This window comes from Macaca mulatta, chromosome 19, assembly GCF_049350105.2.
Source record: "Macaca mulatta isolate MMU2019108-1 chromosome 19, T2T-MMU8v2.0, whole genome shotgun sequence".
Classification (NCBI taxonomy): Eukaryota; Metazoa; Chordata; class Mammalia; order Primates; family Cercopithecidae; genus Macaca; species Macaca mulatta.
The window spans coordinates 14036739-14057882 of NC_133424.1; the positions used below are offsets into that span (position 1 = coordinate 14036739).

Consider the following 21144-nt stretch of genomic DNA (forward strand, 5'->3'; position numbering starts at 1 on the left):
AAAAGCAAAGCTCTGTCTCAAAGAAAAAAAAAAAGAAAGAAAGAAAGAAAAAAAAAGGAGGAATGAACCTCGAAAGCATTACGCCAAGTGAAAGAAGCAGACATAAAATACCCCATATTGTATGATTCCATGTATATAAAATGTCCCTAATAGGCACATCCAGAGGCAGACAGCAGATTTGCTGTTCCTGGGGAATGGGAAGGGAAATGGGAGTGACTGCTTAATGTTTTTGAACTAGATGAAGGTGATAGTTACACAACATTGTGAATGTACCAAATGCCTCTCCCTCCCCTCTCCTTTCTTTTTTTGTTTATTTTTATTTTTTTAAAGAAACATGATTTTGCTCCGTCACCCAGGCTGGGGTGCAGTAGCATGATCACAGCTCACTGCAGCCTTGAATTCCTAGGCTCAAACAATCCTCCTGCCTCAGCCTCCTGAGTAGCTGGGACTATAAGTGCATGCCACCGCGTGTATCTAATTTTTTTTTTTTTAAGAGATGGAGTCTTACTTTGTTGCCCAGGGTGGTCTTGAACTCCTGGGCAACCTTCCTTCCTCAGCCTCCCAAAGTGCTGGGATTACAGGCATGAATCACAGTGCCCAGCTCTAAATGCCACTTTAAAATGGTTAATTGTATTATATTAATTTTACCTCAATTAAAAAAAAAATTACAGTAATCAGGGCAGACCTCTGAGAATCTGCTCTTCCAAGACCCGAGGCAGGCGAGGGGTCGTCCACGTCCATATCTCTATGTGCCCCATTTGCATTCTCTCCAGTTTGCACAGGTAAACTCCCCCCTGCATCCTGGGAACTGTCATCTGGGTCGAGGAGGCCTCCCTCCCTAGTGTCCCACCAGAGGATCTGCAGGGCAGGTAGGGAGGGTCTATCCTGTTCATTTCATATTAGCTCCTGACCTGCTGATCAGCCGGTGAATGGGAATATCCACTGTCCCCCTGCCACACCCCTCAGAAGTGCGCCACTCCAACAGGCGTATGGATCTGGCAATCTCTGAGAAGGAGGTGTAGGCATTGGAGAAGGGGCTGCTTGAGTGGAAAAGCCATAGGGTGTTGGTTACTCTGAAGCAGGTTTTCCCAACCTCAGCACTAGGTTTAGGGGTGGATCGTTCTCCTTGGTGGGGCTGTCTGGGCACTGCAGTACGTTCAACAGTATCCCTGGGCTAGATGCCAGTAGCATCCCCTCCTGTCCAGTGATGACAACCTCAAGTGGTCTCTAAACATTGCTGAGTGTCCCCTGGGGGCACTGAAATCCCGTGTTCCGTAGGGAGATCAATTAGTGCATCTTGGGGAACTTGACCATGCTAAACCTCTCCCCTCCTCCTAGCTCTATCCTTTGGAAAATTAATTGGTTTCAGTCTCCTCTTCTGCCCTGGAGTTAGGTTTGGCATTTTGGAAGCACCATACAACCATCCCTTCCAGGCCGGAGGGAGAGTGGAACCCGCTTTCCAGGTGGGAAAACGGAGTGTGAAACAGAAACCCCCTCCGTCAACTCTCGGAAAGCCAGGAAAACCAGGCCTCCTTTTGTCACCAGCTTCAGCTTCTGCCTCCAGCTGAAAGCAGCTGAAGGCGAGCTCCACGCACACTCTGAAAAGCAAAATCTGAGACTCAGGGCAATTTGGGGAGCCAACAAAAGCTGGCCTTGCCGACGACCATCTCTGATTGGCTTTCTGCCTCCGAGCTGACAGGCATTAGGAGCCCAGAGAACAAAGCTGGGCCGTGTTGCACAAATACTCCACTCTGCCTCACCCTGCAGCCCGGAAAATAAGAGACAATATTTGTACACAGAGCAGCAACGCCAAGCCCTTCCCTGGTCTCCTCTCACTATGATTTGAAGCTGACTTCGCTTCCTCTCCCTGCCAACTCAGTCTCCTTACACGCGCTTCTACCATCCCACTCCTCCGGTTCCCTGGCCTCCTGCCCCTCAATGGCAGGGATGTGACTTCCTTTGGATCGGCTCCGGCATTGAAGGTTCCAGGAAGAGTCCCAGAAGGCCGCCATGCAGCATGCAGCACTTTCATGGGCTGCAACATCAGGGTTTCAACCAGTCAGTGTCGCCTGGATTTCAGATCCAGGGCGCTCTGGGTATGGCAATGAAACCTTAGCACATAGGCAAAAAGAAAGAGGTTCTTATCTCCCACCTTGCTTCATTTTCTTACTTCTTGTAAAACACAGATACTCACACTGCTTCTCCAACATCATCCCCTCTCCCTCTGCTCACCCCCACACCAGCAAGTGTCCACAGACATGCCCCAGATGGACATCTGCAACAAAGACCTTAGACCCTTGCTACTCAAAGTGTGGTCCCAGAACCAGCACCTGTTAGGAATGCAGCCTCAGGCCCCGCATCCACCTGCTGAGTCAGAATCTGCATTTAAAAAGATCGCCAGGGGATTTGTGTGCACCGGGAAGTTTAGGAAGTGCTAAGTGCCTCTATTTCAGGGGTAGAAGGAGGAGCTCAGGTAATTGCGGTTTTGAGTCATCCAGAAAGAGGTGGGGGTTCCTCTTTCTCCTCCAAGCTTTCTCCTCCACATTCTGACCCCAGGGGGAGAACTGAAGAGCCCTGGGTACCAGCCTTCTGCTCCCACTTGGGTAAAGAGCCTAAGAAGAAACCCAAGATTTTGAAGATATAAGAGCAATGTTGGAATGAGACAAAAGCAGAAAAGAAAATTTCAGCCTAACGCATGTGGAAGTATTCAAAGCCTTCCCATGGATCCCATCTCACTCAAAAGCAAAAACAAAGTCCTCCCAGCACCAGCAAGGTGCATGACCTGCTCCCATTACCTCCCTCCCCTCATCTCCTCTATTCTCTCCCTTAGTCACTCAGCTCCAGCAACATCGGCCTCCCCTTTATTCCCCAAACTCCCCAAGCACATTTCTACCCAGGGACCTTTGCACCTGCTGTTCATTCTCCTGGAATACTCTTTCCTCAGACATCCACATGACTCCCTCCCTCACTTCCTTTAGGCCTTTACTCAAAGGTCATATCCATCAAACCCCTTTGCCTGCTTATTTTTTTCTTTATTTCCCGTCCCCAGACAAGCATCTGCTATTTTTTCCCTTCTTTATCTTGTTCCCTGTCTCTCCCACGAGACTGCACGCTCTATGCACGTGGGGACTTTTTGTCTACTTTGTTCATTGCTTCATTCTCTGTGCCCAGGAGAGCATTCACTATATAGTAGATGTTCCAAAAAACACCGGTTGAAGGGTCTGGCATGGTGGCTCACACCTGTAATCCCAGTACTTTGGGAGGCCGAGGCAGGCGGATCAGCCAGAGGTCAGGAGTTCGAGACCAGCATGGTCAACATGGTGAAACCCCATCTCTACTAAAAATACAAAAATTAGCTGGGCATAGTGGGAGATGCCTGTAATCTCAGCTACTCGGGAGGCTGAGCCAGGAGAATCACCTGAACCCGGGAAGTGGAGTTTGCAGTGAGCCGAGATCACGCCACTGCACTCCAGCCTGGATAACAGAACGAGACTCCGTCTCAAAAACAAAGCAAAACAAAACAAAAATCACCGGTGGAGGAAATGAAGAAAGGGGGGATGGGTCCTCCTGCCTATAAACCCTGACCTCATCTCAAGCCAAGTCTCCATGAGCATGTTAAGGACACAGTGAAACCCCCTGAAATATGCAATGATGTACTTCGTGCCCAGATGAAAGAAAGATGGGCTGCCGAGTTCTTGGTGTGGTAAGAGATGCCTCGCCCTAGGCAGAAGTCAAAGGTTGCACTGGGTAGTCGAGTTAGGGGGTGGCGAGGCTTTCTCAGCCCGACCTCAAGTCATGCCTGATCCTCCCGATTTAGAAAGCCTGAGTTCTAACTCACAGCTGCGGTGAGCAATGCCTCTGTTAGCTGAGCTGAGCCTTTCTGCTTCCTGATTGGCTCAGAGAGAAAGCACCTGTGTCAGCGGGATCCAGAAAAATCAGCTATCCTAGGAGGCCAAAGGGGGGCAGGGGCTGAAAGAAGAGAAGCATCCCTGATGGAAGGAAAAGCTGGCTCCCGAAATGGCTCTCGGAAGTCAGGATAGCAGACAGCCCTGCAGGCAGGTGAGGAGATACAGAGCTCGATACACAACGAAATTGATCAGGACCTGCAGAGGCCCGGGAGAGAGGTATGTGACCCTGGAAAAGACCAAGCGATTCTGCGTAGGGAAGAAGGACGGCTTGCATCTGTGAACAGGACCTTGCTCTTGGGATTCAGGACATCAAGGAAAATTCTCAAAGTGGGCATGGCTGATGGCTCCCATCCCTTAGCAAGACATTGCAGTGTCCAAGTAATCCTTGCAGCCCTCTGTGGTGCCCTTCACCCTCATCTCATTTCAAACCTCCTGTGGTTGGTGTGAAAATCAAATCAGGTTTGTCAACTCTTTGTGACCTTGTTTCCACTATGGGGGCTGCTGATGGGTGGGTTGTAAGAAAACAGATACTTGTAGCAGTCAACCAGGTCATTGAGCTTGTGGGAAGAATCCAAACAGACCTTATTTTCATGTTAGTTCCATGCTCATCACAATCACCAGGAAAAGAGTAGGGGGTACCGGGACCCTAGACATATGGGTTTAAGACATATTCCTTGGTCCACTAAACACAGGCCCCAATTTCACTCTGCAATATGATCAACTATTATGGGGCCATTAACAAGCACAGCAACCATAATTACAGCTGCCTTGTTTCCAAGTGCTTCTTTGGGCAGATACAATGGTAAGCATCTTGTTTCAGTTAATTCCTTGCAACAAGGTGGGTTCTGTGGTAAGCCCCATTTTCCACATAAGAAAATCCAGGCTCAGAGAGATTAAACAAATTGCTCAAGGTCACATAGGAGGTACTGGCAGAGTTCGGGCTCACACCCAGGTCTGCCCAACTCCACAGTCTATGCCTTTTTTTTTTTTTTTTGGTCAGGGTCTTGCTCTATTGCCCAGGTTGAAATGCAGTGGCATGATCACAACTCATTGTAGCCTTGATCTCCCAGGCTCAAGCGATCCACCCACTTCAGCCTCCTGAGTAGCTGGGACTACAGGTGCATGCCAACACACCTAGCTAATTTTTAACATTTTTGTAGAGATGAGGGTCTCACCATGTTGCCCAGGCCGGTCTTGAACTCCTGGGCTCAAGCAATCCTCTCACCTTGGCCTTTCAAAGTGCTGGGATTACGAGTCCACAGTCTACACTTTTAAGCTGGTGGTCCCCAAAGACCACTCAGGAGCTACCCTGGTTAAAAGATGAATGATTTTGCCTTTATTTAAAAAAATAAAATACAAGTGCACCTGGGGCCCTAACCATACGGATTAGACCAAATGGGTTACACCTCACCCAAGTCCCAACCAACTGCCACAACTTAGTAAAGGCCAACCATTGCATGCTAGTCCACACCCTCATAAGCCCAACTCAAGTAGGAATTATTAATGACTATTTCAACTTCCAATAATCCAAACAGTCTCCAGTTCCCAGACATGGGCTTCAAACTCTTCGACACACAGTTCTAACCAAAACGAAGCCTGGAAAAGATCTCTCCTCTCGTTGATCAGCCCAAGCCTCTTAGCAGGGATGGCGTGCAAACAAGGGCAATCCTAGCGCCGCCCGGGATGTTTTCAGCACCACGGCCAGCGGCAGAGGCACAAGTTTAATTTCACTTGCACCCAGGGATGGGAAGCCCCAGGGAGAGAAAACAAACCCAGCAGCAAGTATTAACACTCTCTGAGACATCTGCAAAGACCTACATTTCACTTACAGGGTATAGGCGAAAAAGATTAATCATGTCATCAGGAGAATCAAATGAAGAGAAAATTAAAAACTGAGTATCAGATAGGTTTGTGTGTCATTTGTTTTTTCATATTATCCAAGAATGTCCAACACTTTGGTTCTGAAATGAGAAGTCTACTCAGGGCTGCTAAGTCATGCTTCTGCTCAGAACAGTGGCAATATCGGCATTAAAAAATAGTAGCATAGAGGAGTTGAAAGGATTTGGGGATCAGACGTGGCTTTGACCTTGAGCAAGGCAGTTTCCTTCTCTAAGCCTCAGTTTCCTCATATGTAAAAGGTAGGAAATAGCACCAACCTCATAAGTTGTGTGAGAATGGAACGAGTTGATACACACCGTAATCTATTACAGGGCCCTGCATATAGTAAGTGCTCAATAAATGAGTGTTTTATATTGTTTACTTTAGTTCCTGTGATGACTAGAAAATTTAATGTGGGCCAAACGCAGTGGCTGATGCCTATCATCTCAGCCCTTTGGGAGGTCAAGGCAGAGGATTGCTTGAGGTCAGGAGTTTGAGGCCAGCCTGGGCAACACAGCAAGATCCTGTCTCTACAAAAATACTAAAACTAGCTAGGCATGTTGGCACATGCCTGTAGTCCTAGCTACTCGAGAGACTGAGGCAGGAAGATTGCTTGAACCCAGGAGTTTGAAGCTGCATTGTGCTATGATCAGACCATGGCACTCCAGTTTGGGCAACAGAGCAAGACCCTATCTCTTAAAATAAATAAATACATTTTTTTAAAAAAAGAAAACTTAATGTGCTTATAAAAACAGGATACAATTCATCTCATTGTAATCATGCAATAAATGTTCATTATTTTACGACAATTGCTGCTAATAGTAAATAACTTTTCCTATTTTTGCCTTTCTAGGTCTTGGTTCCTTTTCTTTTCTTTCCTTTTCTTTTGGTTTCTTTACTTTTCTTTTCTTTTTTTTTCTTTTCGAGACGGAGTCTTGCTCTGCCGTCCAGGCTACAGTGCAATAGTGCGATCTCGGTTGACTGCAGCCTCCACCTCCTGGGTGCGAGCAATTCTCCTGCCTCAGCCTCCCGAGTAGCTGGGATTACAGGCGTGCAGCACCATATCTGGCTAATTTTTTTGTATTTTTTGGTAGAGACAGGGTTTCACCATGTTGGCCAAGCTAGTCTTGAACTCCTGACCTCAAGTGATCCACCCACCTCGGCCTCCCAAAGTGCTGGGATTACAGGTGTGAGCCACCGCACCCAGGCTTAATCTCTTTTCTTCAAGGAGGGAAGGAAGGGACAACACCTACCGTCATCATAACTGAACAGACCTTCTCTCAAATCTGAAACGTTTCCAAGAATATACTGCAGTGGATGTGTGTGGTCCACTCACTGAATATTAGACTCAAAATACATGTTGCCAAAAAAAATCTTCACTGGACGTTTCATGTAAATGGAATTATACACGATGTTGCCTTTTGTGTCTGGCTTCTTTCACTCAGCATCAACTTTTCTGTTTTGTTTTGTTTTGTTTTGTTTTTGAGATAGGGTCTCACTCTGTTGCCTAGGCTGGAGTGCAGTGCCACGATATTGGCTCGCTGTAGCCTCGGCCTCCTGGGCCTATTCGATCCTCTTGCTTCAGTCTCCTGAATAGCTGGGACTACAGGGACATGTCATCACACCTGGCTAGTTTTTTGCAAATTTTTTTGTAGAGATGGGGTTTTGCTATGTTAGCCAGGGTGGTCTTGAATACCTGGACTCAAACGATCTGCCCACCCCAGCCTCCCGAAGTGCTGGGATTACAGGCGTAAGCCACCGTGCCCGGCCACATCCTATTTTTGAGGTTCATCTGTGTTGTAGAAAGGATTGTTATTTCATTCCTTTTTAAGGCAGACTAATATCTGAGGAAGATATACCACACTCTGCTTATCTGTTCATCCATGGATGGACTTTTGGGCTATCTCATCCTGTTGACTACCTAGAATAGGTAAATCCATAGAGACAGAATGCAGATGGGTGGTTGCCAGAGGCTGGAGGAAGGTGGCGGGGAGGGGAGAAGGGGAGAGACTGCTTAATGGGTACAAGGTCTCCTTTAGGGGTGGTGAAAATGTTTGGAGCTAGACAGAGGTGGTGGTTACATAACAGCTGGAGTGCACTAAACGCCACTGAGCTGTTCACTTTAAAATGGTTAATTGTTATGTGAATTGCTCCTGATTATTTTTAAAATCCCATTTTGGTTTTGCTTTTTTTTTTTCTTTCCCTTTGACTCTCTCCTCAGGGTTCCCATCGTGGGCCTTTACTCATTGCACTCTACCCTGGGCGACAGAGTGAGGCTCTGTTTTTTTTTTTTTTACGGAGTCTTGCACCCAACCTGGGTCAGCACCCAGGCTGGAGTGCATGGAGTGCAGTGGCACAATCTTGGCTCACTGCAGCCTCCATTTCCTGGGTTCAAGCTATTCTCGTGCCTCAGCCTCCCTAGTAGCTGGGATTACAGTCACCAAAGACCACACCTGGCTAATTTTTGCATTTTTAGTGGAGTTAGGGTTTCACCATGTTGGCCAGACTGGTCTCGAACTCCTAACCTCAAGTGATCTGCCCACCTCAACCTCCCAAAGTGCTGGGATTACAGGTGTGAGCCACCACGCCCAGCCGAGACTGTCTTTTAAAATACTGCTGCTGCTGCTACTACTACGACTACTTTCATCAATAATAATAATAATCATCATCATCATCATCATCATCATCATCACCATCTGACCACACATCCTCGTGCACTTGTGAGAATTTTTCTGCAGAACAAATTCCATGATATGAAATTGCTGATTTTTCTCCTCTGAGCCCTCAACCACTTAGAGAAGCATGATATGGATGGTTTTCAAGAGTCCCTCCCTCTCTCTTTTAAATTTCCATTTTATATTATTTATTTATTTATTTATAGAGCTGGGGTCTTGCTATGTTGCCCAGGCTAGTCTCAAACTCCTGGGCTCAAGCGATCCTCCTGCCTCCCCACCTCCCAAAACACTGGGATTACGGGCGTGAGCCACTGCGTCCAGCTAGAGAGAAGATAATGTTTTAATAAAAGCTGAAGGAGGCAAGGGAATGAACCCTGTTTCTATCTGGGAGAAGAGTAACCCAGGAGGGGAAGCAGCCAGTACAAAGAATGTGTGTGGAAAAAAATTTGAAAGACAAACACGAAACTGCTAGCAGAGGTTATCTCTGGGAGGTGGGATGGCGTAAGAGCTTTTCACCTTCTAAATGACACACTACACATTTTTAAGACGTTTTAAAAGCCACACAAAACAATGAGCCCATATTCTTTTCATAATTAAAACTTTTTTTTAAAGGGGGATGCCAGGAATGGTGGCTCACACCCATAATCCCAGCTACTGGGGAGGCTGAGGCACAAGGATCACTCAAGTCCAGGAGGTCGAGGCTGCAGGGAGCTGTGATCACTTCACTGCACTCCAGCCTGGGTGACACGGTGAGACCCTATCTTTCAAAATGATAATAATAATCTCACCATACATCCTTGTGCACTTGTGATAATTTTCCTGCAGCATAAATTCCAAGATGTGAAGTTGCTGGGTGTCAGAGGGGATGCACACTGACCTTTTTTTTTTTTTTGGAGACAGAGTCTCACTCTGTAGCCCAGGCTGGAGTGCAGTGGGGTGATCTCGGCTTACTGCAGCCTCTGCCTCCTGGGTTCAAGTGATTCTCCTGTCTCAGCCTCCCGAGTAGTTGGGATTACAGGCACCTGCCACCACGCCCTGATAATTTTTTTATTTTTTAGTGAGGATAGGCTTTTACCACGTTGGCCAGGCTGGTCTCGAACTCCTGACCTCAGGTGATCCACCCACCTCGGCCTCCCAAAGTGCTGAGATTACAGGCGTGAGCCACCGTACACGGCCCACATTAGATATTTTCTGGAGATTTACAGGGCTACATTTTCCAGTTTTTAAAAAGTGAGATGAGTGTGTGTGTGTGCGTCTGTGTGTATACCTTCTGAAATTAAATCCATAATTTAAATGTATAAATTCCTCTGGGCCAAAAAGTTTAAACATGGAAGAATTAACGTGACTCCTGGAAAACACAAATACACAAAAGTAAAATAAAGATCTCTTGATGAAAACAGAAAGAAAAAAAAAACAGCAACAACAAGCCAAGTTTTAAACAAAAAGTATTCATCAATTTTCAAACTCTCGGGTTCTGGGAAGAGAGTGAGGAGTAAGGATGCTTTGGAGTCAGATTCCAAACAAGAACTGAAGACTTTCTCCCTGTTTCTCTTTTTTTCCAGGTCAGTAAAGTTCTCTAGGGACCTCTGAGTGGTGTGAGGTCTCTGTCTCCTGATTCAATTTTCAACCACTTTCCTTTATATGTTCACTCTACCAACGGGGAGTCCTTTTCTTCTCTGCAGTAGTGACATCCCTGTTCAGTGGTCAGTAAAATCCTCCAGTTCCCTGGCCTCTCTCTACACAGTTCATCTACTTCATGGTTTAAACTTAAACCTGGAGGTCAGGCACGGTGGCTCACACCTGTAATCCCAGCTCTTTGGGAGGCCGAGGTGGCCGGATCACTTCAGATCAGGAGTTTGAGACCAGCCTGGCCATCATGGTGAAACCCTGTCTCTACTAAAAATACACAAGTTAGCTGGGCATGGTGCTGTGTGCTTGTCATCCCAGCTACTTAGGAGGCTGAGGCATGAAAATTGCTTGAACCCAGGAGGCGGAGGCTGCAGGGAGCCGAGATCGTGCCACTGCACTCCAGTCTGGGTGACAGAGCGAGACTTGTCTCAAAATTAAACAAAACAAACAAAAAAACCCTTTAACCTGGAAATTCCCTGCAGACCATCAACTCTAAGACCAAGGTGAGGCCACTGGCAGCCTCAAATTTGTTCCCAAGAACAAAAGGAAAACCCAGCTCTGGAAGATGTCCACCATCACGGCCCCCAGAAAAACCAGTGAGAAGGGACCCAAGAAAGCAACAGAATCAAAGACCTTCCCAACTCAGATAAGGTGGAAAAGGTGCCCCCAAGAAGTCAGGTGAGGTGAGGAGGGCTCCCTCAAAAGCAGTTGTAGCCAAGAAGGCTCCCAAGAAAGTCAGCAAAGCCAAGAAGGTCTTCCTTAAACCAGCCAATGCCATGAAGGTCCCTCCCAGTGCTGCTGGGCTCAATGGGAAGTCCAAAGTCAGAGGTAGCACCAGCAGCCAAGATCCTGAGATCCACAGGAAAACAGAGAAGGTGGGAGCTAAGACTCCGATGGAACCTGTTAACATTTGATGACCTCCAATTTCCCTGTGGAGAGACCATGGTCCATGCTTGTCCCCTGCTTCCTTGATCACTGGAGGATGTCCCTACCTCTTCATCAATAACCAATGTCTCCTCCAAGCCACTCCAGCTATGCATGCTCAGAAGCTACACCAGCCACCACCAAAACACCTGTTTCCAGCATCCTTGTCTTGAACTACCTTCTTTTTTTTTTTTTTTTTTTTTTTTTGAGACAGAGTCTCGCTCTGTCACCCAGGCTGGAGTGCAGTGGCGCGATCTTGGCTCACTGCAAGCTCTGCCTCCCGGGTTCACACCATTCTCCTGCCTCAGCCTCCAAAATAGCTGGGACTACAGGTGCCTGCCGCCACTCCTACCTAATTTTTTTTTTTTTTTTTTTTTTTTGCATTTCTAGTAGAGATAGGGTTTCACTGTGTTAGCCAGGATGGTCTCGATCTCCTGACCTTGTGATCCGCACACCTCAGCCTCCCAAAATGCTGGGATTACAGGCGTGAGCCACAGCGCCTGGCTGAACCACCTCCTCTTCAACCACCTTCCAGCTCACTAACTCCCTTAAATGCAAATCAACGTCCATCCCATCGAGTCCTGCAACCCACTGACCCCGCCATTTCTTAGAACCCTCTCCTGCCTTGTCAACCTTACATAGGTTGATTACATCGCACTTTCTTGCCTGTTTCCCTCCTGGAAAAAATCCATCCCTGCATGAAGTCAACTAGTTGCCTTTCCCATACCTGGGGGGTGGGGCATTCCTGAATGAGATCAACTATCTGGGCTGGTGACATTAAATTCATGATGCTAAACCTCAAATGGGCATTTGAGAATCCCAACATCCTATATAGGAGCAGACACCTGTGCATATTGGTATAATGGATGGGAATGACCCAATTTACAGAAATCAATATTTTTCCATCATTAAAACTTCCACCCTTGACTCCAAATTTCCCTTCAGCCACCAACCAATTTCTCTACTCCCCTTCATAAAGAGTTGCCTTCACGTGTTCCCGCCACTTCCTCACTGCACATTCTTCTCCTACCCTCCCCAGGCTGGTTTCCAGCCCCCATCACTCAACCAAAACTCTTCCAAAGAGGATGGCCAAAGATCCCCAGGCTGCCAAATCATACGGCCATTTTTCTGTGCCCAGATTACTTGACCATGCCCTTCTTAATGTTGTTCTCGTTTTCCTCCTATCCTCCTGGTCTCTACTTCTCAATCTTCCCTTTTTGCTCCTCTTTTTCTATCCAATCTCTAAACATTGGTCTTCACTGGGGCTTAATCCTAGGTAATCACCCTTTCTCTATCTCTACCCTCTTTCTAGAGCTTGCATGCATTTCGATGTATTTTGCCATTCTCTTGTAGCCCTTTCTCCCTAAAATAGCCACTCATTGTCCTGTTTGGTGTCCTGGTAGAGAGGCAGGGCTGACTTCTGTGACTGCATCATCCAAGCCCCGCAACTCTGCCCTCCACCACATCTTCTGCCTTCCGGGTTGGCTTGGCCAATGGGAGGCACCAGCAAGACATCAGAGAGGAGGGGGAGTTGGAGCATTTCTCCATTTGATTTCCTCCCTGCTACAGACTGTGGTCTTAGCTATATCATTCTGTATCTTCTGTAGCTATCTATCATTCTGTAGCTATATCATTCTGTATCTTCTTAGAGCATCTCATAGGAGTGTCTATATTAGTCTCCTAGGGCAGTCATGACAAACTGTCATAGATTGGGTGGCTTAAAACAACAGAAATTTATTCTCTCATCATCCTGGAGGCAAGGTTCTGAAATTAGGGGCTTTCCCTTCAAAGGCTCTAGGGGAGGATCCTTCCTTGCCTCTTCCCACTTCTGGTGGTTCTACGTGTCTTTTGGCTTGTGGCTGCAGCACTCCATTCTCTGCTTCTATTGCCACATGACTTTCTCCCCTGTACCTTCTCATATAAAGGCACTTACCATGCACTCTCGAGTCCACTGTAATCCAGGATGACCTCATATCAATCCCTGACTCAATGACATCTGCAAAGATCCTACTTTCAAATGAGATCTCAGGTTCAGAGGTTCCAAATACATCTGAATTTTTGGTGGACAGGATTCAAACCACCACAGTGTCCAAGGTCCAAACTCTTCCATTCCCTCCCTAATCCCATGTCTCTTCCTCTATTAACCTTTGTCATGAATTGTACCACCAGCTGCCTAGTAAGGAGCTCAGTCAGATAAGGTTACCCTAAGAGACCTTCCTGATTCCTACATCTTCCTCCCCCTACAGCTGATGTATCATCAGACCCCACCAATTCTACTTCCAAAATTAGACTTCGAATCCTCTTGCTCAGCATTGCCTCTTCAGCACCACCCAAGGTCAAGCCACCGTCCCTTCCCACAGAAACATCTACAATCTCAGTAGACTCCAAAGTGGTCTATTGCCTGTCTTTCCGACCTCCATTTCATTCTCCAGACAGAAGCCAGGGCATTATGCTAAGTGAAAGAAGCCAGACACAAAAGGTCACATAGTGCCTGAATTCATTTATATGAAAGAGCCAGTATAGGTAAATCCATAGAAACAGAAAACAAATTTGTAGTTACCAGGAGTGGTGGGGGTCGGGGGGATACGGGGAGAGGAGGATGAGGAGCAACTGCCTCATGGATACAGGGTTTTCCAGAGGGGTGGTGATGAAAATATTTTGGCACCAGAAAGAGGTGGAGGTTGTACAATATTGTGAATGTGCTGAATGCCACTGAATTGCTCATTTTAAAATGGTTAACTTATGTTGCATGAATTTCACCTCAATACAAAAATTATTTTATTGAGACAGCATCTCACTCTGTTGCCCAGGCTAGAGTGCATGGGCACAATAATGGCTTACTGGAGCCTTGACCTTTGGGGCTCCAGCAATCTTCCCACCTCAGCCTCCTGAGTAGCTGGGACTACAGGTGCACGCTACCACACCCAGCTAATTTTTAATTTTTATTTTTATTTGTAGAGATGGGGTCTCCCTGTGTTGCCCAGGCTGGTCTTGAACTCCTGGGCTCAAGTGATCCTCCCATCTCAGCCTCCCAAAGTGCTAGGATCACAGGTGTGGGCCACCATGCCCAGCTAAAAAATATATAGATGGATAGATGGATATGTATATATGTATACATATATATGCTTTATATATGTAATATTATATGTATGTATATATGTACATATATTTAAAGTAAAGCAGTTCTGTCCCATCTCACTTAAACTTCTCTGAAGACTTCCCATTACATGTAGAATAAAGTTCAATTTCAAAACTTGTCCTAGAAGGTCTTGTGTGACCTGTCTCTGCCAACTTCTTGGGTGTCTTCCTACCTGTGAGTCCCTTTGCTCATTGGGCTCTAGCTACACTGGCTGTTTTTTAACATGATGAACTTGTTCCTTCCCCAGGGCCTTTGCACATGCTGTTCCCTCTGCCTGGGATTCTCTTCCTCCCTCTCTCTCATTCTTTTCACACTCTGCTCTGTGCTTAACGACCTTTAGGTCTTCACTTACATGGTACCTCTGTACTTCTAATTATCCTCTACCCAGAGGACCTGTAGTAGGTTTCTTATTTTATTTTATTTTTCAGAGATGGGGCCTTGCTCTGTCACCCAGCTTAAAGTGCAGTGGTGCAATCAAACCCATGCTTTAGCCTCTAGAGCCTGTGGCCATGACCTTATTTAGTAAAACGGCCTCTGAAAGTATAATCAAATTAGAGATCTCAAGATGAGATTGTCCTGGATTATCTGATGGGCTCAAAATCTAGTGACAAAGATCCTTATAAGAGACAGAAGAGGCCAGGTGCAGTGGCTCACACCTGTAATCCCAGCACTTCGGGAGGCTGAGGTGGAAGGATCACTTGAGCCCAGAAGTTCAAGATCAGTCTGGGCAACATAGTGAGATCCCATCTCTACCAAAAATTTAAAAACTAGCTGAGTATGGTGGTGCATGCCTGTAAGTCCCAGGTGCTCAGGAGACTGAGGTGGGAGGATTGTTTGATGCTGGGAGGCAGAAGTTGCAGTGAGCTATGATTGCACTGCTGTACTCCAGCCTGGGTGACAGAGTGAGGCCCTGTCTCAAAAAAAAAAAAAAAAAAAAAGAGAGAGAGAGAGAAGAGGAAAAGACACAGACATGGAGGAGAAGGCCACGTGAAGACAGAGGCAGAGATTGGAGTGATGCAGCCACAAGCCAATCAGGCCAATGTATGCCAACAACTACCAGAAACTGGAAGAATCAAGGAAGCATTCTTCTCTAGACCGTCCAAGGGAGCTCAGCCCTGCTGATGCCTTGATTTTGGTTTTCCAGCCTTCAGAACTGGGCGACAATAGATTTCTGTTGTTTGAAGCCATGTAGTTCATGGCAATTTGTCCTGGCAGCCCGAGGAAACAAACACAGCACCCTGCTGGTTTTCTCCCTAACACTTACCACAATTAGTAATTATGTCCGTATTTGCTTATTTCCTATTTTATGCCTTCTTTTCCTATTACAAGTTCCAGGAGGGCCAGGAGGAACCACATCTGTCCTGCCCACTGTCACGTCCCCATCATGTACATCCCAGTGCCGGGCACATAGCAGGCCCCCCTGTCAAAATGTTTATTGAATGAGCAAATGGATCCACCTCTCCTTCATTTCTCTTTACATCTCAGCAGCAGTCCTTCTTGCATCTTCCACCTTCACTTCTAACTCTGAGCCACGGCACTAGCAACTCCAGTTAAACAGATTTTCTGGAAAGCCCCAGCCTCCCAATGAAACCTCCCTCACTTGCTCCCCACCGCGCTTCCCCAAATATTTGGGTCTGCCTCGCCTTTTCCATCACTGGCTCTGCCATCCATGAAGATTCTCCTTGAAGCTTTATCATTAAAAAATAAACCCACATATTCTGTGTCTCCAAAAGAACCTTTTACTTTTGCAAACTCTATTGATTTAATCCTAGAGGCTGCTGGCAGCAGCCCCAGGAGCTTAATCAATATGACAACACCCAGAGCAGCCAGAACATCAAGGAGCCTCGGCCAAGATCTCCTGCTCGGGTCTTCACTGACCCCGACTGAATCTCTCACAACTATGAAGACAGATTTACTGTAGGGGGCAGGATATTTGCAACAGCTCCAGGATCTTGCTTAGGTGAGCAAAAGGAAATGCCTCCAAGCTTGAGGCGCTTCAGAGCTATTTGTTAATTTGCTACTATGGCCAATTCCCGTAAGACTCAAGGAAGATAGAAGACAACAACAGAAAAACATTGCAGGTTCTAGAACCTGATTATAAACTCCCTGGTGGGGTGGGCAGGGGAGGAACAGGCAAAGGGCAGGTGGCAAAAAGAAGATGAAGATGTCAAGAGTTAAAAATGCAGTAAGTTGGCCAGGTGTGGTGGCCTGTAATCCCAGCACTTTGGGAGGCCAGGGCGGACAGATCACAAGGTCAGGAGTTCAAGACCAGCCTGGCCAATACAGTGAAACCCCGTCTCTACTAAAAATACAAAAACTAGCTGGGAGTGGTGGCAGGCGCCTGTAGTCCCAGCTAGTTGGGACGCTGAGGCAGGAGAATCACTTACACCTGGGAGGTGGAGGTTGCAGTGAGCCGAGATCATGCCACTGCACTCCAGCCTGGGCAACAGAGCAAGACTCCATCTCAAAAAAACAATGCTATGAGTTAAAACAGAGATTCCTTCATGCCTTAGGAGACACTAAGTGACTAGAGAAGGAGAAAAAAAGGTCATAGAAACAAGGAGGTTGAGAATGACTAAATCAATGCCCAAGCTTTAGAAACTATTAATCTCCTCGAAGGAAAAGTCAAACAATTCTTTTTCACATTTCATTCAAGATTGAAAAACAGGAAAATTAGAAGCACTATAGGAAGAAAGTGGAAGGGAAGAAATATTTGTTAATCAGAAGTTGACATGCATGTGACATTTCTGAACCTATTGAGCCCTTATAAGAAAATATGAATATCCAGCCCTAAAATATACATCTACATAATCCTCCTGGAGACACTGTGATTAGATATTAGCCCCAAAAGGCAGATAATGAGCTATACAGTCAGCCTAGTCTACATCCTGCTGCAGTAACAAACAATCCCCAGATCTCAGTGGATGAACACACCCCAGATCTATTTTTCCACTCATGCTATGAAGTGGGATGGGGACTGATCTATGTCATCCTCTCTCCAGCATTTACTTTGAGAGAGGGTCCATCTTTGTGCATCCATGACAGTGGAGGCAGGAAAAAGGAAACATGGTGAATCCTATGCTCACCCTTAAGGCTTCTGTCCAGAATGACTCATGTCACTTCTCACATCTCATTGATGAAACCAAATCATGCAGCCATACCTAACTTCAGGGAGGTGGGGAAAGTGACACTCTACTCTGTGCCCAGAGAAAAACAAGAAATATTAGCTGAACAAGGTAAAGGATACCCCCTCAGGAAGATCATACGACTTGCCCAAAGTAAAGCAGCTTTCAAGGTGTCAGAAGTGGGACCTGAATTCAAGACTAAATGGTCCATGTCTTTTTAGCTCTACCACCCTGAACTTGGTAGGAGTTGAGAATAAAACCTAGATATCAGTGAAGAGAAATATCAACAGAGGCAGGGGGCAGAAGGAACAAGGGAAAATAATATGTCAAGTAAGGGAGAAATAAAAGGAGCCAGAAAATTACAACCAGAACATAATCAAAGGAGTTTCATCTTTAGAAACCAAAACACACTGTGAACAATAGGGAAAAACTGGGGTAGTTTTACACTCTTTTCAGGGAGAGGCAAACAGTAATGAGATAGTGCAGGGATTTATATGAGGCTATATTAGGAGGTGGGGACACAACCATGAAAGAAACTTGTGCACTTCTTGTTCTTCCTCTGAAGCTGCCATCTTGGCTCACACTGAAGGTTCAACAAACGCTAGTTGGTGCAACAGCAGCCCAGGAAGCTGGGGCCAGGGCTTGCCAGGACTTCCATCAGCTGCACTGTCCCTCCCTGGACATTTTCCTGCTCAGTTCTGGGAAATATGGACAAGAGTTGGATGATGTTCCAGAACGGATGGTGCTGGCTTGGTCCTTCTGATCATTCCTCCCCCATCCCTAACCCAGGCCAGACTGGAAGTAAGAACAGATCCTGGTTCTGCCACCCTCCTGGCCAGCAGGTGGGAATTCTACACAGCCAGGTAGGTCAGTTTAGCACTAGAGCAGGGATTCTGGAAGGACTCACCATCACTGCCAACTCATCATCACCATTTCAGTTTTGAGCACCTATTATATGCCACCTGAGTGCTTTCCATGCATGAATGCATTGAGCCCTCACCACCTGTCCGCCTAGAAATCTTACTGGTCAACTTTCAACTTACATCCAGAATTAGTAGTTTCCAAAAGCTAGGGGAAGGGAGAAACTGGAAGTAACTACTAATGGGTGCAGGGTTTCCTTTAGTGGGGATGAGATGTTCTGAGACTAATCAGAGGTAACTGTCATACAATATGGTGACTGTAGTAAGTGCCATGGAATTGCACACCTCACAATGGTAAATTTCATTTTATCACAATAAAAAAATTTAAAAATTATAGCCAGAATCCAGCCACTCATTATCTCCATAGCCAACAACCTGGTCCCACCCCCACTATTACCTGCCTGGACCAATACTGTCGCCTCCTCCCTAATTCCCTGGCTGCTGCCCCCACCCTCCCCTCCCCCCAGCCTCCAACCTTCAAAGTCTGTTCTTTTCACAGCAGCCAGAGGAGCCTATGAATATCTGAGTCAGGTCTTGTCCCTCCTCTGCTCAAAAGCCCTCCATGGCTCCCACCTCCCTCAGAGCAAAAGCTAAAGTCCTCCCCACAGCCCATAAGACCCTCCACAATCTGTCCCATCACCTCTCTGTCTTCACCCTTGCACCTTCCCTCTCTCCCTCTTGCTCACTGCCTTCAGCCACACTCGCCTCCTCACTGTCACACATGTCACACATGCCCCTATCTCAGGGCCTTTGCACTAGCTGTTTCTTCTTTCCCCAGACATCCTCACAGCTTCCTCAAGTCTTGGCTCCAAAGACACCACCTCAATAAAGGTCTATCTAATACAGCAACTGGCCTCCTCAGCCCTTTCTCTGCTGCTCTTTTCCCATTACCCTTATAATCTTCTAAATTACTATGCAATTTACCTATTATTTTTGTTTCTTATCATACGTCTCTCCTAATGAGCATGTAAGCTCCCAGAGGGCAGGGACTTTTGTCTACTTCCTGTGTCTTGAACAGTGCCTTGGCCACCGTGTATACTTCTTCAGTGTTTGCTCAACAAATGCACAGCTCTGTGAGGCATGGACTCTCTTCTGCCCATTTTATGGAGGAGGAAAATTGAGACTCACAATCAGCTATGCAGCCAGTAGTGGCTGCACAGCAACCAAACTCAGTCTGAATTCACAGCCCAAACTCTCAACACAGTGATCGTTCCTTATTATTATTCACACAGCAAAGATGGACCAGGCAGCATTCTAAGGGCTGGGGATGCAACAGAAGACAAAATAGATAAAGCTGAGCCCTCATGGAGGTGATGTTGTACCTGGTTCAGTAGTTTCCTGCCCAAACTCTCACCCACTCTCACTTTTGGCTCTGACAGTGGCCACTGGGGAACACAGTGTGACATGCCTTCAGATATTATCTGAACGTTCTATAGAAGCCGCCTTTCCGTTGTGCAACTGTGGTGGCTTTTCTTTTGTTATACAATGATGATTTGTCAGCCCCACTATCTTTGCACTCAGCCATGGGCCCGCTGGGCTCAGAGACCTTGTGACAGTCATCTTTTCATCAGCACATTTGCAAATGTGTGGGTGGATGAGACATCAACAGTCCACCTCCTCCAAGAAGCAGCCCCTGATTTTTCCTCCTCAGACAAATCTTCAGCTCTCTGTTCTTGGAAACTCAGAGAACTAAGCACCTCCCTCAAGTTGTTGTGCAAATGTGTGTGTTGTGTTTTATTTTGTTTTTCCGTATTTTCACTCTGGAAGTTGAGAGTTCTGGCCAGAATGCCAACCGCCCCCACAAAATAAACATGTCATTGTGATAAATGTTATGAAAGAAATGGGGTGAAGTCTAATTGAGACCTGGGGTGAGTTGCTGGGTCAGGAAAGGCTCTGATGATGTACCATTTAAGAGGAAACCTAAAGGCTTTATTATTGTCATTGCTGTCATTTTTTAGAGACAGGGTCTCACTCTGTCGCCCAGGCTGGATTGCAGGACGCCAGTCACTCACTGCAGCCTTGAACTCCTGGGCTCAGGCAATCTTCCCACCTCAGCCTCCTAAGTAGCTGGAACTATAGACATGCATCACCATGTCCAGCTAAATTTTTATTTTTTGTAGAGATGGGTCTTGCTATGTTACCCAGGCTGGTTTTGAACTCCTGGCCTCCAACGATCCTCCTGCCTCAGCTTCCCAAAGTGTTGGGGTTACAAGCGTGAGCTACCACACCCGGCCTAAAGGATTTATAAGGATTCACCAAGTGAAGAATTGGGCAAAGGTACAAGTATTTCACAGCAGCTTTGTTCATAATGGCCCACACAAGAATCAACAGAAATGCCAATCAACAGGTAAATGGATAAACAAACTGTGGTTATTTCCAGATGAATGCTATTCAGCAACATGAATGACAGAAGCCACAGTGCTCACTCATCCAACACGCATTTATCAACTGCTTACTGCATGCCACCTGCTGATCTAGGCTGTTCCAGTCCACATTGGTGGGTAAAACCAATAAAAGGCCGGGCGCGGTGGCTCACGGTAATCCCAGCACTTTGGGAGGCCAAGGTGGGTGGATCACCTGAGGTCAGGAGTTCACGACTAGCCTGGCCAACATGGTGAAACCCTGTCTCTACTAAAAATACAAAAATTAGCCAGGCGTAGCGGTGGGTACCTGTAATCCCAGCTACTCGGGAGGCTCAGGCAGGAGAACTGCTTGAACCCAGAGGCAGAAGTTGCAGTGAGCCCAGATCACGCCATTGCACTCCAGCCTGGGTAACAAGAGCGAAACCTCATCTCAAACAAAACAAAACAAAAAACAAATAAAATCACATTTCCTTGTGGAGATCATAGTGTAGGGTGACAGATAGCAGACAAATAAATAAGAAAATGAAAAGTTCCAAAGGGGAAAATAAGGCAGAAGGGTGGGAGGCAAATGCTGAGAAGGTGG

The 21144-nt window shown here is 46.5% G+C and overlaps 1 protein-coding gene and 2 long non-coding RNA genes across 5 annotated transcripts in view; 1 reads left to right on the forward strand and 2 right to left on the reverse strand.

The window, feature by feature from the left end:
• The window catches only part of CACNA1A (calcium voltage-gated channel subunit alpha1 A), a 307938-nt gene that overhangs the window by 258969 nt on the left and 27825 nt on the right, over nucleotides 1–21144 (reverse strand). The gene's annotated exons all lie outside the window — the stretch shown is intronic.
• LOC144336721 (uncharacterized) lies at nucleotides 297–18747 on the reverse strand. Its single transcript, XR_013409045.1, has 3 exons — nucleotides 18674–18747; nucleotides 16543–18309; nucleotides 297–421 (listed from the first exon to the last, which is right to left on the reverse strand). It is a non-coding gene; the product is annotated as an uncharacterized LOC144336721 (long non-coding RNA).
• LOC144336722 (uncharacterized) overlaps nucleotides 11367–21144 on the forward strand; it is a 28440-nt gene continuing 18662 nt past the window's right edge. The window contains exon 1 of the long non-coding RNA XR_013409046.1: nucleotides 11367–14065. This is a non-coding gene — a long non-coding RNA (uncharacterized LOC144336722). The remainder of the gene's footprint in view (nucleotides 14066–21144) is intronic.